This window comes from Accipiter gentilis, chromosome 10 (genome assembly GCF_929443795.1).
Source record: "Accipiter gentilis chromosome 10, bAccGen1.1, whole genome shotgun sequence".
Taxonomy (NCBI): Eukaryota; Metazoa; Chordata; class Aves; order Accipitriformes; family Accipitridae; genus Astur; species Astur gentilis.
In genome coordinates, this window is record NC_064889.1 from 1584381 (window position 1) to 1599983 (window position 15603).

A 15603-nucleotide genomic window follows, 5' to 3' on the forward strand; every position below is an offset into this window, starting at 1 on the left:
TTGTCCTTGGTTTCCTTCCTGGCAGCACTGCCTGCTGGGGCTGCCCGTGCTCCCCAGACTGTTTGCTTCCTCAAGGTCACGGCAAATGTTCCGTCCACTGCAGCCTCCGATGCTGCTCCTCCCTGCGGGACACTGCGGGGAGGACACTTTGTGCCCCCCTTACAGGCTTCAATGGGCAGCCAGAGATCTCCCAGAGCTCCCCAGCTCCTGGGAGCTGCAGCTCAGGCCAGGCTGGCTCACGCAGGAGGCCAAGCCACTCCTGTGTCCTGCACTCCCAAGAAATTTCTGGCTAAGGGCAGGCCTTGGCAAGCCAGAGAGCTACCTTAATATAGCAGAAGCCCCCTCACCCTCTATTCTCCAGGATGAACAATCCCAGCTCCTTCAGCATGAACCCCGACATGCTCCGGCATGCTCTGATACCACCCTGTGCATGTCCCCTCTTCCTCTTCCTCCTCCTGTGTGCACAGGAGGACCTCTTCTGTGGCTCATACTTCCTGACTGGGGTCCTTCTGAAAAATGCCACCAGTGCTCGTGCAACCTGTGGTGGGATTGTGTGAAGATGCCTCTGTCCTGTCAGCAGTGTTGGAGAGAGCCTGCCATGCCCGCATCGGCCTCTTACTGGTGGGCCTTTACTCCCACCTGTCCCTCTTCCCACTGGTGCTGTCCCTGTTTGCTGGTGAGGAACTGCCAGCTCAGGGAAACTTTCTGGGTGTTGAAATCCTGCTGGTCAATGCCACATCCTGGATTGCCACCTACAGAGTGTGCCACTGGGCCTGAAAGAGGGAAGGATGCATCGCAGGGGCTCTCCAGCTTTGGGAGCAGAGGGCAGAGGAGCTCCCTGATGACAAAGGAGAGGGAAAAGTTGCCCCATCTCCAAAACGGGGGGAGAAGGACTATCTGGGGAACCAAGGAATGGCGATGATAAACTGGAGCATGTTCCACAGAGGATCGCTAGGATAGTCAGGGCAGGGGGCTCTGGCCTTGTGAGGATAGGCTGAGGACCCAAGGCTTGCTCAGCTGGGAGAAGAAAATGCTTAGCAGGGATCTAATAGGAGCCTCCTGGTGCCTACCAGGAGGCTACTGCGATGGCTGGAGGATGAGCGCCATCGTCAGAAGTTGAGCAGGCGGTTTGTGACTGGCTACACAAACACAGATGATCACCCGGAGGGTGCCTAAGCGTGGGAACAGGGGTCCAGAGAGGCTGTGAAACGTCTGTCCTGAAGGTATTTTATGACCCAAAAGGACAAAGCACTGATCAGCTGGTGGGAGCCTGCCTGAAGCAGGAGGATGCACTCTCCCTGAAATTCCTTCCAACCAGAAGGGTTGTTGAAGGGTAAAGCAGAAGCAGGGAGAGAGTATTTTGTGGGTGAATGTTTGAAGAATGCCCAAAGCTCCACATTGCAGGGGAGAGGAGAGGCATGCAGAATGTCACGTTTGTAGGGGAGAGTGGAAAAGTGGAGTTCCCCAGGGGCTCTCCTCCTTCCATGATTCTGTTCTAGGCCTACCCACCTGCTACTGGTGGGCAGCATAGGTACGCCCATTTCTCCTTCTACAGGAGCTGGGACTGCAGCAAGACCTGGTCAGCAGGCTGAGCAGAGCCCCCAGAGGGGCAAGAATCCTCCACTGAAGAGAGAGGCCAAGAGAGAGAAACCATGAAGGGGGGCAGCCAGAGAGAAGAGCCTGTCAGGAGTGGGACTCGAAGCCATGCCTCCCAGGGAGGCTGCAACCTGAACGCAACACGCCTTAGACCACTCAGCCATCCTGACCCGCTGCTGCTGCTGCTGCTGCTGGTCCGCACCCTGCAGCTGCCAGAGCCAGCCCACCTCAGCCAGCCTCCTCCTGGCACTGCTGCAGGGGGAGATGTATCCTGGGAGCACCCTTGCCTTGCTCCCACCAAGGGCTGCGGACTGGTGATCGCAGCTCCTACACGCGCTTCGTACCGCATGGAACCGGACTACCCAGCACAGGGGCAGCACACTTCCGACACATCTCCCAAAGCCCAAGGCACTCCTTCAGGGGAGCAACCAAAGGAACCGTCAGTGAATTACGGCTCTACGCACGCCAGTGTCCTGTCAAGGGCTTCGGGCACACGTCTGCCTTTCCCGTGACTTCCTCCATTCCCTCCAGAGCCCCAGGGGATGGCAAGCCAAGCACCTGGCCTGCAGCGCTGCCTCATGGATGGTTCCTGGGGCAGCAAGGGTGCTTCCTTCTTCCCTGCTCAGGGCTGGGCATGCTGGGCAAGGAGGGCTGTGCCACACCGACACCTGGGGGAATGCTGTGTCGGTCTCAAGGGGTCAGCGTGTGGGAAAGGGTCTGGAGAGTCAAGGCAAAAGGACAGGAGATGCGCCAAGTGCCGAGCAATGAGCGGGCTCCCCTTCCTGCGGGGAAGAGGCTGACTTACTGCCCGTGATGTAGAGGAAGGAGGGAGGGCACAGCTCTCTGGGAATTGTTGCTTCATGGAAGGAGGTAGACTGTAAGGCATCTCAGGAGGTCACTAGTCCAAATGCCTGCCTAAAGCAGGGCTAGCCCGAAAGCTAGAGCAGGTAGCACAGTGCCTGAGCCCCACTGAAACTTGAGTGTGACACCCAGGCATGGAGAATCCCAAGGTTCTCTGGGCACCTGCTGCAGTGCTTCAACACTGCCTGAAATCTCAGAATGGTATAAAGCAGCCCCTGCAGCCTGCTGTTGCTAAATGGGGAAGGCACGATGCAGCCAGGCAGAAGAAAAGCTGGTCTGCGTTGGCCAGGAATCGAACCCGGGTCAACTGCTTGGAAGGCAGCTATGCTCACCACTATACCACCAACGCTCCTGGATGCACTGCTGCCTACTGCTCCTCCAGCCCAGAGCCTGGCCTCCCTCCTGCTCCTCCACGTCCCACTCTTGCCTGCCTCCTGCTCTGCCAGGTCACCAACTGCCCTCTTGCCTGCTCCCCCGCTTCACAGACTCTCCCGCCTCCTCCTTCCAGCCCCCTGCACACATACACACGACCTCAACCTGCTGGCACGTGGGTGTCCTTCTCTGCCTCTGAGCTGTTGGCTACGGAAACTCCAGCTCCTGGATGCTGGTAATGGTCACGCTCCCCATCTGCGTTCATATGTGGGCCAGCTGCGCACGTACTATGCAGGTGCAGGTGCGTTTGCGTGTACGTACCTGTGGTGGTTTAAGCACAGACAAACGCCCACCCAGCTGCTCACTGCTTTCCCCACCCGCAGGGCGATGCAGAGCACTGAAAACACAATGAGAAATCTCATGGCTCAAGATAAACACACGGACACGGCTTAGCCAAAACTCTTGTGGGAAAATCAGGCTTGACTTGGGCAAAATCAATTCTTGGCCACTTAAAACGGATGCAAGTAGTGAGAAACAAAAAGACAAACACAAAACATCGCCTTTCCTCTCCCCTGTGCCGGGACAACTTCAGTGCTTCACACCAAACTCCTTTACCTGTCCAAGCAGGATGTGTCTCTGCTCTTACCCACTCTGTTTTTTCCTCCCACCTCTCTCTGCCTGTCGTTTTCTGCCCTTTCTGGAATATGTTTTCACAGAGGGGCCACCAATGTTGACGGCGGCTCAGCTGTCTTGTGCGGTGGGTCCACTGTGGAGCTGGAACTGGCTGTGTCTGACACAGGGCAGCCCCTTATCTCTTCCCACAGAGGCCATTCTGCAGCACCCCCTGACCCCTCCACTACCAAAACCTTGCCATGGCTAGCCAATACAGTGCCCATGGGGAATACCAGAGGGCATAACGCTGAGGTAGCGTGGTCGGAGGCTGCCGCAGTTGGAGTCACGACCACGCTGTCCTGGGCTAACATGTGGTTGCATGATGTACCCTTTGGTTGAATTAAAAAGGCACAGCAACCAGCCTGGGTTTCTTCCTAGGCAATGGATATGTCCATAGCTTGTAGACGTGTGCAGTAGTAGCTCAGCAATCAGTAAGCAATTTGTGTTGCAGGACTCTGCGCATTACCTGTTCCTGGGTTAAAATCTGCCTTGTGCTGCCACTGGTTTTGGTGATGGATGATTGCTTTGGTGAATGCCCATGCCGGCAGTGATGAATGATGAAGTACACGTGACCAGGACGTACCTTCCCCTACATACACGGGGGGCACCATTTTCTTTCAGCTGCCATTTTCTTATTAAATAGCACCATAACCACCATGTTTTCCTACTGCTCTGTGATTGGCTGACAGCCATTTCTGGACCCCGTCGTACCCACCTGCTCTCAGGCAGACCTGTGATTGGCTGCCAGGACCAGCCAACCCTACCTGTGTACCCAGAAGCACGTCAGGCAAGGAAGCCCCCACTCGCTAAACAAAGGGAAGAGGCAACTTCTGACAGCGTCATTCCCCGTGGGTTCTCCTATTGCTTTGTGATTGCCGGACGGCCGTTTTTGACACTGTCATGCCCGCATGTTCTCAGATCTCCCTCTCAGGGACTGTCCGCTTCCTTTGGACCAAGAAGTGTTTGGATATGAAAAGATATACCGTGCAGTGGTATCCACTCTGGAATGAAGACGAGCACTTAGCACAAGCGATATTCCTGTGGATGGCCCATTGCCTGCAGAGCCAGAGGCAGACTCACAGTCAACATGCAAGCGATCTTCTGGCTTCTGGCCAGTCAGGTACTCAGGTAACAGGGAGCTCACCTGCAGATACCCGTGCTATCTTCCTGCTGCCAGGAAGCACGTGAAGCACTCAGCCAAGAAAGACCCATAGAAGAGGCCACTCTCCATTATCTTTGAAAGGTCGCGACAACTGGGAGAGGCTCCTGAGTCCAGGAAGAAAGTCATTGTCACTCCTGTCTTCCCAAAAGGCACAAAGGAGAATGGGGGCAACGGCAGGCTGGTCCTCCTCACCTCGATCCCTGGGAAGGGGAAGGAGCAACTCATCCTGGAAACCCTTTCCAGACAGGTGAAGAACAAGAATGCGATTGGTCTTGTTTTCATTGCATTCTTCTCCTAGCTCATTTCTGTCAGACTGTGCTTTTCTGGTTTTGGGGGGGTTATGGGGTGTTTTTGTGTGTGTGTGAGAGAGAGAGAGAGAGAGAGGGGTATTTGCTAGGAAATCTCAAGCTGCACTAGCCAGTGGGGAGAGTGGATTGGCATCAGGGGCTGCCCAGGGTTGGAGCGGGACACTGGACAAACCAGGCCTGGGCTCCAGGCACGGATTCTGCACAGACCTGTGGTACAGTCTAGGGTTCAGAGCACCTGCTGATGTGCACGTGGGAGTGAGGGGGTGGGTGTCCAGCACTGAATTCCAGTCCTGAGAAGCCAGAAGAGAGGGAAAGTCTCAGGCTATGTGTGTGTTTTGTCTTGTAGTGAGCAAGAGAAGACAAAGAAAACACCGCCATGCCTCCCAATTTTTCCAGGCTCAGCTGCACTCCTTCACTGCAGACTACTCCAGCATGGGTTCTCCACATGCTGCGCTTCTGAACAGGAAAATCTCTTTCAGTGTGGGCTCTTCCACAGGCTTCAGGCCCATCAGGAAAGGTCTTCACTGGCGTGCCTTCTCCGCAGGTTGCAATTCCTTCAGGAATATCCACCTGCTCCAGCCAGCATGGGTGCCCCGGGTGCCACAAGCTTTGCAGATGGCTCAGTGTTGTGGAGGCCCCTGGAACCAGCTGTGTGTGTGGTGCAGGGCAGCCCCTTAGCTCTTCCCCACAGAGGCCACCCTGCAGCAGCCCCTCTCCCCACCACTGCCAACACCTAGCCACGTATGGCCAATACAGTGCCCACTGGGAATACCTACTCAGCCCTGCTCCTGGCTGGAGCTGCGAGTGAGCACGGCAGCAAACTGACTAGGATGGAGAAACCCCCCAGATGGTCAAGCTGATTGCAGTGGTGTCTGCCAAAGTAGCAGCAGCCTTGTCCTCCTCCTCCCCACCTGCAGATTCCTGGAGGTCCCTGCTTGCGGCTGGGAAGTTGGGATTGAGCTGCCGGATGGGAAGGGAGAAATGCCTGTGTCCACAGGCCACCCACTTCCTTGTGGGGGGAGCTCTGCCTGCTGCTCCACAGCCACCCGTCTGCCTTGCCGAGGGGCACTATGGGAGTGCTGGCACCTAAGAAGGCAAAGGAGAAAGAAGGTGGCAGTGGCAGAGAGAAGGGGCTGACGGAACAGGAGGGCCATGGGTGCCCAGAGAGCTAGAGCAGTGCAGGTTAAAAGTTGCTGGGAGGGGCAGCAGCTGTCAGGAGGAGGGAATAAAAGGGCCAATTAGCAGAGGATGGTTTCGATCCATCGACCTCTGGGTTATGGGCCCAGCACGCTTCCGCTGCGCCACTCTGCTCCCCCCAGCACCTCTGACGGCACCTCCCACGGCCCTGCTTGATGCTCCCTGGCACTGCCAGCCCTCATGCCTCCTTCCCTTCCTCTGTCCTGTGCCCTCACGCGGGCCAGAAAATGGGCTCTCTGCAAAGTTCACCTCCTTTGGGCCTGGGGTGGGTAGCTCAAGGGCCTTGCCTTGCCCTTCTCCCCACATCTCCTGCCCATAACCCTGCATGGGGACTTTCTTCTTGGCCACCCAAGCTGGCTCTGCAGGCACTGGAGGAAACCCCGGAGCGAGGGGGCAGCCTTGTTGCTTTGCAGGGCAGAGGGCAGCTGCTCTCCAGCGAGCTCAGGAGGGCTGCCACCCTGCCCAGAAGTCCAGCTCCCAGGGGGCTGTGGGACTGTGCCCGGTGTCAACGTCCGTTCTTTGCCGGCCGAGGACGGAGACAAGGACGCTTAGCATCACCAAGCGTAGAATTACCACAAGGGAACTAATACTCCTAATTTGGCTGTGCACATAGTGGAGCCCCAGCCTAACGCATGGAGGACCCCGAGACAGAGGAAAGCAGGGTTGGTATATGTTTACAATACAGTTGTGTCAACCAATCAAATTACTCATGTTAAGGGGTGGGCTAATCAGTTACTATTGCTCCCAAGATCAGTATGTGCTTCTCCCGGGCAGGTGGTGTGGACAGATGCTCTGTGGGGTGTTAATCTTCATTCTTCTAAACCAATGTCCCGTGCAGGTGGAGGGGCTTTATACTAGATTCAGGTTGATTGCTGTTCTGGCCGTGGCTGTATACCCGGGGTTTTTTTGAAAGACAAATCTCCCATTGGTTTATCATCTGCATGGGGTGTTGTCAGCCAGTGAGAACCAGTCTAGGTTGGGTCGTCAGGTGACGTTGACGCTCAGGTAAAAGCCCTTAGTCCTAGGCAGTGTTCGTTCTTCTAAGCAAGTTGTCGAGCAGTTGGTGCCTTGCCTTTCACACCAGCGGTGAGGGCCTTGCCCTGCCGGTGCTGTGCTGTGCTGTGCTCTCCCATTCTGTAGCTCATAGTTGGCACTGGCCCCTTCCCTTCCCCCCACCCCCACCCCTTGCCTGCTGCTCCACACCAGTCTGCCTTTGTAAGACCTAAAGTGAGGGGCACTTTGTGAGTGCTGGCAAGATCTCAGATCCAGGAGGTGCCTCCCCTTCATCTTTAGCAATGAGGGCCATGCTGTGCAGGCTGTCTTTGGAGGTGAGCTGCTGTAGGTTCAGGCCTAGGGAGGACAGACAGCTGGTAGGGTTGTTCTGCATGAGGTCTGAGGTGAGATCAGGCTCTTAAGTTCTGTTCAAGAGCCAACAACGGTGGACCTCTTGTCATGGCTGGTACTCGGCACTGGTCCATTCTCTTCCCCAACCTGCCTACCTTGTCAATGGGAGCAGGATTTCCCTTTCATCCAGGAATTTCTGAGGTGGTGGGGGGAAGGCGCAGACAAGTGCTGTAGGCAAAGGGCTTTCACTGAGTCCCTGGGCGCCAGGCACAGTGTGGAGCTGAGTCCCACTGCTGGCTGCAGCGTGGTCAATTGCAGGGAGCCCAAAAGGGAACTGCGCCCCGTAGTTGGCAGGATTTGAACCTGCGCGGGGAAACCCCAATGGATTTCTAGTCCATCGCCTTCACCACTCGGCCACAACTACCTGCTCCAGCCCTCTCTGCCCTGCTGATCACGTGCCCTGTGCAATGACACCCGGCTCCCTGGGAGTTTCAGGGCTAGGCTCCACTCGAAGATTTGCAGTTGGGACCTGCACTGAGCATGACGGGCACCTGCTGCCAGCCTTGCAGAGGCCTTGAGAGGCGTAACCCCAGGGGCTACAGCTGAAGCTCCCAGCGCCTTGTCCTCAGCCGGGCATCTGGGATATCCTGCCACCGGAGGGGGGGATGGTTTCACCCCCCAGCTGGTGTCTCTGCTGCTTCCAGGGAAGAAGAGAAGGCAGCTGGGTGGAGACAACCAGGGTGAGGCGAGATATTAGACCCCACTTTGCCTCTCAGATTTATCTGAGGGGGCCTCCAAGCCTGCTGTGAGCACTACGGCGGGGACACTGCTGCAGGGCAGATGGTGATCTCCTGGCAGCACTTCCAGCCTCTTGGGGACGTAGGGCAGCGTCTGCCCTTGAACACAGACCATGACCGCCGTGCAGGTTGTTGGTGTGTAGGGGCAATGGTTTGCGAGAGTGGCAGAGATCCATGGAAAAGGCAAGGTAGAGACTGGCTGAGCAAAAGTGTGGAGGGGCAAAGGGAGAATAAATGGGGGGTGTGGGTGACTTAGAGGGAGACTGGGGAGAGCTTGATTTGGTGGAATAGGTATGTGCAGAGCTTTTTTCCACCACTGCAAGCCTTGTCCAGTTCCTGAGCAAGGACCAAAATATCAAACGATCCACAAAAGCGGTAATTTACACCGCTAGACGCAAGTGGCTCCCCTTCTGTCTTGGCTCTGGAGCAGGAAAATGGCGTTAAGGAGGCAGTGTGGAGGTGGTGCACCTGGCAGTGTCTGACTGCATGCAGAGCAAGGGAGGGAGGTGGTTGCAGTTGAGAGGCTGAGCATGAGGAGTGGCTTGAGGAAGTGTGGGGGGGGAGGGGGGCTGGAGGGAGGAGGCCGGCCAGTCTGTGAAGTGGAACAGCAGGAGGCTGGCCAGGCTCTGATCTGGAGGAGCAGGAGGCAGCACTGCCCACAGGTGCATTGCTGGAATATTAGTGAGCACAGCTGCTTTCCAAGCCGTTGACCCAGCTTTGATTCCTGGCCAAGAGACAGATGTCTCTTCAGGCTGGCTCCAGGGTGGGTGCCTTACATCTTCTGCAGGCAGGCTCTTCTGCTCAGAAAATGCCCAGCTTTCCCCTGGGGTTTCAAGCCAGTCCCCTTGCCTCCTTGCAGCCTTGAGACCGCCTGAGGCCAGTGCTTTCTGCCTGTTGGGAGGGCTCCAGGCTGGGCTCCTCACTGCAGTGCTGGTACAGGAGCCAGGAGGGAGGCTTTTTTTGGCCTGGCACAGAACTGCACCTGCTGCTGCTGCTGGTGGTTGCACCTGTCAAGACAAGCATGCTGCCATGGCAGGGTACAGATGAAGATCAATAATGCCTAGGTGGTGGTCAAGGGACAGGCTGTGCTTCATGAGGCCAGCAAGGCAATTGGGCTGTGTGGTGGCAGGAGGCCTGCTCCTTACATAATGGCTCAGAGGCCTGTCTGTCAGATCTGAAGTCACCCTGGAGAGGCTGACCTAACCTGTCCAGGCTCTGGCATTGCAGAGGCATCCTGAAGTTTACTGGAACTGGATGTAACGATGTTCCTGGTAAGTAAGAACTGAGACACTCTCATTTCTCTTGCAGCTTACAGCCTGTGGGCCAAGGGCACCACAAGGAGCCTCTCACAGCTAGACTCTCTACCTAAAGCTTCTCAAGTCTCTGATTCCAGGGCTGCTTAAAGCAAAAAGCATGGTTTTGCTGTGCTGACAGTCAAAACGCAGTCTGGACAGTGGGCTTGTATGCGGGGTGCGTGTTAGCACAATATATACAGACTCCCGCCCTGCCAATAGCAGTTCGACAAGTAGGTGGAGTTACGAAGAGGGGGTTCGTGATTGTGCATGCTCAGTTCCCTAGTGAAATGCCCAGCCTAACCCCATCTTGCAGTCACACTGCCTACGTCCAGCCATGAAAAGAAGGGCTTTTCTGCTTTCCACTCCATACCTATCCCCTGGAGTTTCTTTCCACAACACCAATGAAAGAGAGAAGTGCCATGACTGTTTTTCGTATGATTTTGTGAACAACAATTGAGAGGACTGAAAAGTTAATTCAAAAGGTCTCTATTAACTTTCACAATGAACAATTTGGCAACTGGCCCCACAGGGCCGTGATCACCAGGTTACAGACTCATGCTCAATGACTCTGAGGCTTTTTGGTGCTCTGCTCTAAGTTCAGGGAGCTCCACCCACAACTGCTGGTAGAGATTGGGACAGAAGCCAGTGCTCCTCCTTGCAGAGCGCGTAGCCAACGGAGGGAGGAGGAGAACAAACCGCCACAAGACTCCAGCTGTGCTGCACAAAGTCTTTAATGAGAAGGAGGAAATGCAGTGGCATGGAACAGAGACCGAGAAACACGTCTGCAGGGTTCAGGGAGGCACAGAGAATGGCCCATTTCCCAAGAACAAGCTCCAGGCAAAGCGCTTGCCTTTCCCCATTCCGATTGAGCCGGTGGCAATGCCAGCCCACCAAGAGCAGGCCCTAACTCCGGCACACTCCCTGCGTCAGCAGGAGGTTCAGCAAAGCAGAAGAGAACGAGCCCTTTCCTGAGGAGCTCAGAGCAAAGCAGAGCCACAGGAGACATGGCGAGGCCTGCAGTGCAGCGAGGAGCAGCAGGCACAGGTGCCTTCTGCCCGGTGGGATGAGGACACTCAACCCACCTGCAAGCCGTGGCTACGCTCCTGCTGCTGCAGGATCCCTGTCTTCCTTGGTGCTCCAAAGGGGATGATCTGCTGGCTTCAGCAGTTCAGACCGCAGCGGGTGGGAGGCAGACACAGCCCTGACCCCCCCAGACCAAGGGAGCCCCCAGAAGAGATGGGAACCCCCCCGGCGCTGAGGGAGCTCCCAACAGCAGCTGACAGCGAGGATCCCACGGCTGTGCTCTGAGGGAAAGAGGTGAGGATGGGGCCCGGCAGGGTCACCACCACCGGGGAGGCTTCGATGAACACCGTCGAGTCAGCGCAGCGGGCGACACAGGGCTCACTGCAGCTGCTTGCAAGTGGGGTTGGGCCGGAGGCGCCGCAGGGCGTTGGGAGACAGGGTCTCAAGCAAGACATCTCTCGGCGAGGGAGGCAAAGCTGAAACACAGAGCAGGCAGGGAGCATGAACCTCAATAGCAGTCTGTCTGTCTTTTCCTCAGCTCTCTCCGTGGAGACTCTGTGGTTTCAAAACTCCCGGTACGCCTACGTTTGCCACGGCCCCCATTGTGCCCTCCGAGTTGCACGGCACAGAAAGGCTCACCCACTTTTGGAATAGGCCCCAGCGCAGTGGCTTTAAAGCGCCTGTGGAAAGACTGATCATACCCCATCTCCATTGTGGCTTTGAAGATGGCACTGGATGCACTTGGCCATTTGGTTAGAGACGGCCTCCTGCAGGTGCACGTTCTGGTGGGCAGACCCCCCTGCAGCTGAGCCCAATGGATCCCCTTCTGCTTGAAAGAGCCCTCCTCCTCCCAGCTCTCCCCAGCCACCTCCCCCAAAAGGCAAAGAGATTGCAGCCCTTCAACAGTTGTATGGCAGGGCAAAGCTGAGGCAGCCCAAGTATCAGCCTCAGTAGCCACCAAGACAGCAGTTCAGCTCACAGAGAGAGATGGAGGGGACTCAGGCTTACCTTGCTCCTCGAGGAAAGGGAGGCAAGAGAGGAGGATGCAGAGCCTGGAGCAGCGCAGGCTTTTATGCTGTGTCCCAGAGCCCTGGCGGGGGGGCCACAAACATTCCTTGCTCATGAAGCATCTCAACACCTAGTAGACACACACGAGACTGTGAGTAAATTTAAGCAGAACATCAAGACTGCACAATCCCATATGGGAGAAGAGCCTCGTCTCACCAGGGATGTGGCAAACCTCAACGTCAAAGGAAGTCCTTTGTGGGCTGGAAGGAAGACCCCTGTGGGCCGGAGTGACAGCCAGGAGGACCTAGCTTACGCTCATCAGGCTCTACCACAGCATGGTTTTGTGATCAAAGAGATGCCCGCTTCCTTCTCTGAAAGAGACCCACGCCCAAATTCACCTGTTTTGCTTAGCAAGGTCATCCCAGAAGCCTCAATGGCCTGCTTTTGAGGAGAGGCTCAGGGCAGGGAGTCAAAAGCTCACAACCCTTTTTCCTGGGTGAGGGATGGGCTGGCCCATTCCATGCATTTCAAACTACAAAGGGACATCGGATCAGTCTCCCAGAGCACCTGGGAGTCATCATGATGTGGAGGAGTTGGGAAAAACCCTGAACTCCAGGCAAACATGAGTCACCCTGCGGTGGACTTCAGTGGACACATTGCCCCGTACTGAGGCGTACCAGGGATACCAGAGCTTATAGTCCCAAAGTGCCGCTTTCGTCATGGGATTTTCCACACATTTTAGCATCCTTCCTGAATCCACTGGTGCTTCTATGCAACCTCCTGCATTTGCTGTCTTCCAAGGCAGTGCCTTTTGGTGGTTGCTCAAGGGCTCATGTGACTCCCAGGTGCTCTGGGAGACTGATCCGATGTCCCTTTGTAGTTTGAAATGCATGGAATGGGTCCCCCATCCCTGACCCAGGAGAAAGAGCCACGATCTTTTGGCTCACTGCCCTCAGCCTCTGCTCAAAAGCAGGCCATCTAGGCCTTTGGCATCTGGGATGACCTTGCTGAGCAAAACGGGTTAATTTAGCTGTGGAAGGACACAGTCACTTAAAATCTCTGCACAGCTAGCCTGAGACCTCGGAGCAAATAGGTTTTAGCAGAGCTGGACACAAATTAATTATATTGATGTTAGGCGATACGCAGTGAGAGGAAAACATTTTGAGTGAAAGAGGCAAGGGCTTAATCACCAGAGAGGCCTTGGCAAGCTGCAATTACTAAGTGTGGAGAGGCTTCATGAGCAAGGAATGTTTGTGGGTCCCCCAGGGCTCTGGGACACAGCATAAAAGCCTGCGCTGCTCCAGGCTCTGCATCCTCCTGTCTTGCCTCCCTTTCCTCGAGGAGCAAGGTAAGCCTGAGTCCCCTCCATCTCTCTCTGTGAGCTGAACTGCTGTCTTGGTGGCTACTGAGGCTGATACTTGGGCTGCCTCAGCTTTGCCCTGCCATACAACTGTTGAAGGGCTGCAATCTCTTTGCCTTTTGGGGGAGGTGGCTGGGGAGACCTGGGCTCATTCAAGCTGAAGGGGATCCATGGGGCTCAGCTGCAGGGGGATCTGCCCACCAGAACGTGCACCTGCAGGAGGCCGTCTCTAACCAAATGGCCAAGTGCATCCAGTGCCATCTTCAAAGCCACAATGGAGATGGGGTATGATCAGTCTTTCCACAGGCGCTTTAAAGCCACTGCGCTGGGGCCTATTCCAAAAGTGGGTGAGCCTTTCTGTGCCGTGCAACTCGGAGGGCACAATGGGGGCCGTGGCAAACGTAGGCGTACCGGGAGTTTTGAAACCACAGAGTCTCCACGGAGAGAGCTGAGGAAAAGACAGACAGACTGCTATTGAGGTTCATGCTCCCTGCCTGCTCTGTGTTTCAGCTTTGCCTCCCTCGCCGAGAGATGTCTTGCTTGAGACCCTGTCTCCCAACGCCCTGCGGCGCCTCCGGCCCAACCCCACTTGCAAGCAGCTGCAGTGAGCCCTGTGTCGCCCGCTGCGCTGACTCGACGGTGGCCATCCAGGCCTCTCCGGTGGTGGTGACCCTGCCGGGCCCCATCCTCACCTCTTTCCCTCAGAGCACAGCCGTGGGATCCTCGCTGTCAGCTGCTGTTGGGAGCTCCCTCAGCGCCGGGGGGGTTCCCATCTCTTCTGGGGGCTCCCTTGGTCTGGGGGGGTCAGGGCTGTGTCTGCCTCCCACCCGCTGCGGTCTGAACTGCTGAAGCCAGCAGATCATCCCCTTTGGAGCACCAAGGAAGACAGGGATCCTGCAGCAGCAGGAGCGTAGCCACGGCTTGCAGGTGGGCTGAGTGTCCTCATCCCACCGGGCAGAAGGCACCTGTGCCTGCTGCTCCTCGCTGCACTGCAGGCCTCGCCGTGTCTCCTGTGGCTCTGCTTTGCTCTGAGCTCCTCAGGAAAGGGCTCGTTCTCTTCTGCTTTGCTGAACCTCCTGCTGACGCAGGGAGTGTGCCGGAGTTAGGGCCTGCTCTTGGTGGGCTGGCATTGCCACCGGCTCAATCGGAATGGGGAAAGGCAAGCGCTTTGCCTGGAGCTTGTTCTTGGGAAATGGGCCATTCTCTGTGCCTCCCTGAACCCTGCAGACGTGTTTCTCGGTCTCTGTTCCATGCCACTGCATTTCCTCCTTCTCATTAAAGACTTTGTGCAGCACCGCTGGAGTCTCGTGGTGGTTTGTTCTCCTCCCCGCTCCGTTCGCCAACATAGCTGCAAGGATGTCGTGGGATAAGCCCAGCTGGCAACTAAGCACCACACGGCTGCTTGCTGTCCAATGAATATATAAAGCATGTGACGCACAGTGCAATTGCTCACCGCACAGAACCTGATGCTCAGCCCATTTCTGAGCTGTGATCCCTTCACCCCCCCACCGCCAGCTCCCCCAGTTATATACTGAGCATGACATCATACGGTATCGAATACCCCCTTGGCTAGTTCGGGTCAGCTGTCCTGGCTGGGCCCCCTCCAGCTCCTTGTGAAAGTAAACTCTATCCCAGCCGACCCCAGGATAAAGGCAGAGGGAGAACCTGCTCTTTCCCACGACCGTGAGTCTGTCCCCATGCACGGGGCACTGCCAGTTGTGGGTGGAGCTCCCTGAACTGATACCAGAGCACCAAAAATAAACAAGCAGGCAAGAGAAAGACAGAAAAGCCTCAGAGAAATGGATGGCACCAGAAGCAATGGACAGGGGTGGGAATACAAGTACTGCCACACACAGTGGTAATGAAAGACGGGAAACGGTTGCCCAGGGAGTGTTGTAGCGTCTCCATCTTTGGAGGTGTCCCACATCCAAGCAGACAAGGCCCTGAATAGCCTCCTCCACTTGAGGCTGCTTTGAGCCAGGCTTGGAGTGCAGGCTCTCCACCTCAGGTGTTGTGTGATTCTCTGAGCCACTGCTGGACACCCTCATCCAGGAGCAGCCATCAAGACCAAGGGAGCAGAGAGGGGGCGAGGTCCAGCGCTCAGGAAAGCTGCAGACGGCTGGTGGGCACAGGGCAGCAGAAGGGGCACTGGTGTCAGTCCCAGGGCTGGGAGCACAGGAAAGGACGGAAGATGAGAGTGCATTAAACCATTGCCCTGACAGCAAGGCAAGGCTGCTAATCATAGAATCATTTATGTTTGAAGAGACCTTCAAGATCATCGAGTCCAACCATCATCCATGCCCACTAAATCGTGTTATGGAGTACCCCGACCGACCGCTCGCCTTTTGAATACCTCCAGGGATGGTGACTCAACCACTTCCCTGGCCAGCCTATTCCAATGTGTGACAACCCTCTCAGTAGTGAATTTTTTCCTAATAGCTAACCTAAATCTCCCTTGCCTCAACTTGAGGCCCTTTCCTCTCATCCTATCTCCAGCCACCTGACAGAAGAGAGCAGCACCCACCTCACTACAACCCCCCTTCAGGTAGCCGTAGAGAGCTAAATGTGCAAGCATGCGGAGGAAAGCCCTGAGGGAGCCAAAAGCTCA

General features: G+C 56.1%; 3 non-coding genes across 3 annotated transcripts; all 3 read right to left on the reverse strand.

Moving 5' to 3' along the window:
* Positions 1-2734: 2734 nt before the first annotated feature.
* Positions 2735-2806, reverse strand: TRNAG-UCC (transfer RNA glycine (anticodon UCC)). The gene has a single exon. It is a non-coding gene; the product is annotated as a tRNA-Gly (tRNA).
* Positions 2807-6210: 3404 nt separating this feature from the next.
* Positions 6211-6282, reverse strand: TRNAM-CAU (transfer RNA methionine (anticodon CAU)). Its single transcript has one exon. It is a non-coding gene; the product is annotated as a tRNA-Met (tRNA).
* Positions 6283-7854: 1572 nt separating this feature from the next.
* TRNAS-AGA (transfer RNA serine (anticodon AGA)) lies at positions 7855-7936 on the reverse strand. The gene has a single exon. It is a non-coding gene; the product is annotated as a tRNA-Ser (tRNA).
* Positions 7937-15603: the final 7667 nt, after the last annotated feature.